Here is an 8,107-nt window from a genome sequence, read left to right on the forward strand (position 1 = left end):
TATTTCCTAGAAATAAATAAAACCAAGAAGACATTAAATTGAGAATGGAAATGGGGAATGTGCCAAAGAGACAACAACCCGACCATAGAAAAAAACAACAGCAGAAGGTCACCAACAGGTCTTCAATGTAGCGAGAAATTCCCGCACCCGGAGGCGTCCTTCAACTGGCCCCTAAACAAATATATACTAGTTCAGTGATAATGAACGCCATACTAATTTCCAAATTGTACACAAGAAACTAAAATTAAAATAATACAAGACTATGCAGTGGTTATCACCCCCTTTATTCAACATGTTCACTTATCTTTAATAAATTTTTAGCTCCCCGTTCGGAGTGTCCAGTGTAAACTATTTCAAACATCTTCTTCTCTGAAACTACTAAATCAATTCCAATCAAACTTAAGCTGAATGATTCTTTGGGTATCTAGAATACAGTTTAGGGTTAGGTTCATTTTCTGTTTCATAAAAAAAAAGCTGCCATGGCTCAAAATAGAACATAGGGGTAAAATGCAGTTTTTGGTTATTATCTTGAATATTATTAATGATAAAGAAAAACTGTAAACAGCAAAGTAAGATCTACAAATAAGTATTATATGACTAAAATTGTCAATTAACTCATTAAGGTGTTATTGCCCTTTTGCCCATTTTGTTTATCATGTATTTTAACTTTTAAAAATCTTCTCCCCTGAAACTACTTAACCAATTCTAACCAAACTTAAGTTGAATGATACTTAGGATATCAAGGATAATTTAAATTTTTTTTTTCTGTCTCATCAAAAAACATGCCAGTCAGGGCTAAAATAGAACATAAAGGTAAAATGCAGTTTTTGTCTTATTTCTCAAACACAGTAGCCTTTAGGGCAAATCTGATGTAAAACTGTTCATTAGGTCAAGTTCAATCAGCCATGACATTTTCAGATCAATCTGATAACCCATTGTTGGATTGCCACCACTATGCTGGTAATTTGAAGGAAATTTTAGTTGTTGGTTATTATTATCTTGAATATTATTAATGATAAAGATACGCCTGATACCTTTGATAACTATTTACTCCACTGGGTCGACGCCACTGTTTGTGGACGTTTCGTCCCTGAGTGTATCACCTGCCCAGTAATACGCACTTAGGTGTTGACATAATATCAATTATATAGTCATTTAATGAATTTACTGTTTGCAAAAGTATGAATAAATCGAAATACTAAGGATTTTGTTATCCCAGGTATTTGATTGATTACCTTAGCCGTATTTGACAAAACTTTGGAATTGTGGGTCCTCAATGCCCTTCAATTTTGTATTTGTTTGGTTTTCTAACTATTTTGATATGATTGTCACTGATGAGTCATACATTTTTTGTCATATGTAGATGAAACTCGTGACTGGCGAATTAAAATATTAGCCTGGTTCCTTTGTTAAATTATTATGTATTGCTTGTTGGATTTGGTGGAATATCTCTTTATCTTTAGTACTTTGAAAAATAGTTTTAAAAATCGTTATGTTTATACTATTTTCTATATTGCAGTTATGGTTGCCACAGTATTGATTTGTTACAATATAGTAACAGGAGATACATGTACAAGTGAGTATTAGTATTGAAATATAGTAGATAAAGGATTTCATATGTGTTTGTTTATTTTTAAAGCTTGATATGCAAATATTTATTTGAAAATGATAAGTAGCGTCTCACATACAGAGGCAAATAATTAAGTCATAGTCGAGACTAGAGAAATAAAGATTCCTACACTGCAACAAGTGTATTACGATATTTCTCCACTCGAGACAGTTAAATTTTATTATTTAAAGCGCGAGGCTTGCCTAGAACTAGAATTTAACTGTCGAGAGTGGAGAAATATCGTAATACACGAGTTATAGTGTCGGAATCTGTTTCTCTAATGATTTTTATCCTTCTTTTTCAAAGATTTTTAGAAACTAGTGTTCTTTATATGCGACGTCATCAGGCATGGTCGCCTTTTTTATCAAGAAAATTCGGAGGAAAACAAAACATTTAGACGTCTTAATCAAATTTCGACTAATCATTTGCCGAGAACAAATTTTTCACTAGTGAGGAGAAATATTTTTCTCACACCGGTCAGGAAATATGAAAATAGCACAACAATTAGAGAAAAACTTATCATGCATCTCTTGGGAAAACACTTTTAAAATAATTTTATACGCCAGACGCGCGTTTCGTCTACATAAGACTCATCAGTGACGCTCAGATCAAAATAGTTATAAAGCCAGGCAAGTACAAAATTGAAGAGCATTGAGGACCCAAAATTCCCAAAAATTGTTTCAAATACGGCTAAGGTTATCTATTCCTGGGACCCAAAAAAATGACAGTTTCGTAAACAGAAAATTTATTAAAATGACCATATCAAATTAACATTGATTTAGGTCTAGGAAGCTAATAGACACAACATTTAGTAGAGGATTATGTACCTGCACAATGTATACTATTTTTCAAAATGGCGTTTAAAGGGACATTAGCTACGAGCTATTATAAAAAAAAATATGATATGATTCATTCAATCATAAATGAAAGTGGAATAGTGAAATTGTTATTCGCTTTCAGCAGCAAGTTTGGTTCAATGTTGTCAAAAAAAATTAAAAAACATTGCTGATGAATTATTTACTTTAAGTGAATAATTGGAGCTCCTAAAATCCGTGCTCATATAACCGTCAACCTAATTTAACTCCTTAGCGTACGATTCGGAAGGCATGCATAAGCCGTGTTTAGTAATTGAAAGGAACGGAATGTCAATATTGAAAGTTAAACAAGGTAAACAATTTGATTGAAAATTTCGATCCACAAAAACTCATTCTTAAACAGGTAAACACATTTTTTTAACATCTATGTTTAACATACAAAATAAAATTAAACAAACCTAGAAAAATATAATTGCACGAATGTGCTATCTCTATATCTATCTCTATATTAATATCGATTTATATGAACGTCGGCTGTATTCGAAGATCATCTCGATGGTAAATTAGATGGCGTCGTGACTAAAATATTCATGAAATGTTAATACATATTATTGAGCCAATGAATTGTACTTGTTCATTTTAGACTTTTTATAATTTGAATATACGTTTTAGTATAAAATACATGTAAATAAAAGATGAGAAATTGAGTCGAATCTGTGAACAGGAATTTGACAGTGAATGCCCGTTTGAATAATATTAATCAAAACTCTAACTATAATTTTCGTACCAACTTTTGAAAATGTACTGCAACTATTAAACTGATCCTTTTATTTATCATTCGGTTTGTGTGGTATCCTTTGCATATACAGATCTGCAATAACATATTTTCTCCTTAAACACATCTTCATGTACGTTGTAAAATATAACCCACATCTACCATTTTATAATTAATACTACTGTCATTCTTCATTTTCTTTTGTTATCTGAATCTATCAGATCCTATAATTATAAAAGTGTGAATGCAGACCATCTAGTACTAGTATCCACTACACCATAAAAACTGATTACGGCCAATAAAACTATATCTCTAGAACCCATTGTGCTTATTTGATTGATTTATTATATACATTATCAAACTCAAGTGATTGTAAATGTTCTCCATAGTAAAATAAACACTCATAGTAAAATAAATACTCAAACTATATATATGAATACATGGGTAAAAGGAGTACGTCCAGTAAGACCCCTTTTTGGCCCCAAATTATAGCAGTTTTACAAAATTGTTAAAATTTAAACTTTTAGTTATTTATTGTACAGTAGAATGCTTCTGCTACATAAATATTGGCTGTTTTTGACAATACAATGCACATATATCGGGTACTAGCACCATTACGTCATGCTTAATTACTGAAATCTTCATAATTCTAGCATTTTAGTTAAATTTTTGACGGTTTTCGTGTGAAACGAAAGTGGCCGCATTCGTGTTCATCCTTAATATCAAAATGTAAGTTATATTTTATGATAATACATAACATATATAAAGATTGAGAATAAACACGGATGCGGCCACTTTCATTTTTGACAAAAAACATCTGAAAAGTGACATTTTTCGGCATATTTGGTAGATTTTTCATATTTGAGCGTGAATCGGGTCGTTTTTAATGACTAAATCAGTTAAAATCTTTCAGATAAACTAATTGATTCAAATGAAATAGACACTTAAGTGTTTAAAAAGTGGTCAAAATCTTTCGTCAGATGAACCTGAAATTTGAGGCCAAAATCGGTCCTTACCGGACCTACTCCTTTAAAACTCAAAATTTGGCTTAAATATTCTAAGCGTAAATAATGAACTGGTATAAGAGCAATCATTTGTCCCCTGAGTTGCCAAATTCTTAAAATTATAAAATAAGTTCCTACAATGTTAACAACAATATAAAATTGCATGCGTTCTAGCATTTCATCACCTTCATTAGAAACGTCAAAAACCATATCGTACGCAAATGATGGAAAGGAACCGAAGCAATTGATTGATTGATTGTTTAATTTGTGATTTCCTTAAGCCGCATTAGCACAACAAAGCAATCCGAAAGAATTGACGAGCTACACATATTTTGATTTTTTTAATATAAAGTAATGGATATATCTAGATTGTTTAATCAAAATAACACGTGAATTTTCATTTTGACACCTAATATCTTTTGAAATGGCTAGTTTGAAAATAGTTTTGAGACAAAATAGATATAGAAAAAAGAAAACATATATTAAACAAATCACACATTACGACATCCTTACATTTTCATACTACAAGTATACATTGTGCAGTAAAATATTAATGCAGCTACTGTATTTATAGATACCAGTATTTGTATGTAACAGTATATTTGTATAATTAAAGATTATGAGCAATCATTTTGTGACTGCATATAACTATTCATAAGAGATGTATGTTAAAGATGAGTTTGAACATAATGATTGATGTGATTTGTATAACAGGAACTGTTCTGCCTGCCAGAATACCCGCGATTGTCTCCTGGTTTTGTCAGTTGGCAAAACATTTTTTTTGCGTTTGATGTTTGATAGGGAAACTGGTTAAGCATCCAGCATGTGTTAACATAAGCATTTAATGCACGTATATTTTTGAACCTGTTAACTTCCTCTCAAGACATGAACGTCAAAAGTGAAGAGTGTGCGCACGTTAAACTAATTAAGCTGCATCAAATATTCTGCCTTTTCAGTTCAAATACTGGGTCTTGTCTGTTTTTTTTTTTTTTATCTTTGTATGCATATGCATATATATTTTCAACCGGGTATTTCAAAGGAAAATTCTGGTTGTTGGAATTATAATGTACTGAAGTTAGGTGCATGTGTCTGCCATCGAGCGGGTATCCGCCGACAGTTTCAATGCAATAACGTGTGATCTTTTCAACTAATTATAATGATTAAGTGTTGTTACTGATGTCAAAATGTAAATCAAACTATGAATTTGACGATTATCACTTTCACGGTGGGTATGGTTGTCCTGCGAGAGAACGTTCTGTGCTGGTGATTTGGTCCTGTCAGGTGCTGGTGGGTCCTGATTCTGTGCTGGTGGGTTTGTTTACATTATATCAGAACGGCAATAAAACGACTGTTTTGTTGCTTAATTTTTCTCTGATGCGTCATAAGTACCATGCAAAGTATATTACAACAATATTATATTGCAAAAGTCGTGCAAGTTCGTTAAACGGAATTGTCCTGACGCTGTGCTGGTGATAAGAAAAACGGTCCTGGTTCTGTGCTCCTATGTCCTGGTTCTGTGCCTTTATGTTTTAGTTAAAAGTGGCATATATTCAAGATCATTGATGCTGTACTGTTATTGACTAATTAACTGTTGTCTGCTTTCTTGAAATTGACATTGTTGTGAATCTGTTTACTGTTATTATGAGAGAAAAAATACCCCTTTTTTTTTAAATTAACTGTAATCTTATTTATTGGCCTGTTAATGGAACCCTTCCGAAAAGTTGCCCCCTTTTAAGATAAGAAAATATGTTTACGATTTTCGGGATTACGATCATTTTGCAAGATCACCAAAATACGTTGTAATTTTTACAATACTTATATAAAGTAGATGATGTGTATGTTTGTTGTCAATGGACAAATTTCCATAAGAAACCAAAGGAAGTATGTGTTAACAACCATACGTCATCGTACGACCTTCAACAATAACCCATAAAATAAAAATGTAAAAGGTTTTGCATAAAAATGGAGAGCAAAAATATAGATTTTTTTTTTTTACATAAATAAGGCCGTTAGTTTTCTCGTTTGAATTGTTTTACAGTGTCTTATCGGGGCCTTTTATAGCTGACTATGCGGTATGGGCTTTGCTCATTGTTGAAGGCCGTACGGTGACATATAGTTGTTAATGGCTGTGTCATTATGGTCTTTTGTGGATAGTTGTCTCATTTGCAATCATACCACATCTTCTTTTTTATAAAACAATACAAATCTACACACACAAAAAACTGGCTTAATTTCAACTGGTTATCAACCCGAATCGCTATAAGATCATATATAAGCTCACCTGTGTCGAAAGGTCGTGTGAGGTTCATGTATTGTCTTAGTGTCCGCAATTACAAAAAGATCTTTTCTAAAATAACTTGACCAAATGTTACCAAATTATTTTTCAAGAGTGAAGTTAGGAAAAACAATATTCATCAACAAACATGACCACTGACTGTTAAAATGTATTCGACTTTTTAGTTACAGCCGATTCCATTGAGTATGTAGGCAAAGGTAATATCTTTGGTTAGCTTGCTTGTTAGCTGAACCGTGAAGTCATTGTTAGGTAAGGTATACTACCCTCCTTTCGAAGTAGCCTGGTCCTACAGACAGAAAGATGTGTCATTTGTCGGACTAGTCTACTCTTAAAGTAAGGTAGTTTACATAACCTAACAATGACTTTTCTGTTCAGCAAGCAAGATAACCAAAGATATTCCCTTTGTCTACACACTCATTGAAATCGGCTTTAATATTGCAAAAGTTCAAGCAATTAGGGCAAAACTTACGCAGTAAAAAAAATCAAAAGGCTGATGTCTATATACCTTGCACATTTCAGAAAATTCAGATCAGATAACGAAACTGGGTCCAGCAACATTTATAAGCAATTTAAAAGATTTTGATCCCACAGTTTCCATTCACCACAAATATTCTCGTTACAACGAATCATTTTAAATACAAAAATACCAGTTGCAGCCTTTTGTTTATCTATTAATGTATGTATACGGATAAAGTTATGAAAGGCAGCAGGGTCACCAGGGTGAGGAGTCCATGTCATCTGAAATAAATGCTAAGCATAGATCTAGAAAGTGACAGATAATCATGACATTCTCTTCTTTTTGACTTTTTTCGAACAAATTGACACATAAAATGAATTATATAGTATTGTGGAATTTTTAACTTTTGTTCAATTCATTGGTTACATCTTTTACTAGGATAACAATCCTGTCAAGTATGAGCTGGGTAAAATATTTCAGAAAAGAAGATGGAAATGTGAAAGTTTCCGTGCGTCAGGTGCAACAGCATACGAACAGCTAACATGACTAGTCAGGGTGGCAGCTTAAAAGTCCACGAAAATTTGAGTTAAAACCTTTATTCGTTCCAACAAAGTTATTGAGATTTTGTTGAGGATTTAACCATCTACGACAACAAGAATTTTTTTTAGAATTTAATACAGCTCTCCTATAAATATATGCAAAGCAAACTATTGATCAAATTGCTTGCTATGATTGTTTGGATGTTTGTAAACGACAGGTAAGTAGTCTGTTTACTATATACTAGAATTTGTTTGGACAATAAACATTAACTTCAATTCCTGTCAGTTTGTATTTGTCCAATCAAATCCCAGCATGTATTGAAACTCCGCCTACCTATTGTTTGAAAACATCCAAGCAAACATAGCAAGCAAGTCAATCAAAGTTTTTCTTTGCATCCTTTATAGAAGAGCTGTACTATATAATGTAAAGAAGCGTTTAAGTCTTTCGCCAAAAAATACTATCAATTTCTAATTGTCCTATGTAGACTTCCGTACCATTTCCTTTCATTCATGATCATTAAATTGAACTGTAAAATATTTCTTGGTACCTTCTTAATTCCTTTATAAGTCTTATGTAAATATAATTATGACAATAACTGTTGTGAGTACAAG

The sequence above is a fragment of the Mytilus edulis genome, chromosome 8 (genome assembly GCF_963676685.1).
Source record: "Mytilus edulis chromosome 8, xbMytEdul2.2, whole genome shotgun sequence".
NCBI lineage: Eukaryota > Metazoa > Mollusca > Bivalvia > Mytilida > Mytilidae > Mytilus > Mytilus edulis.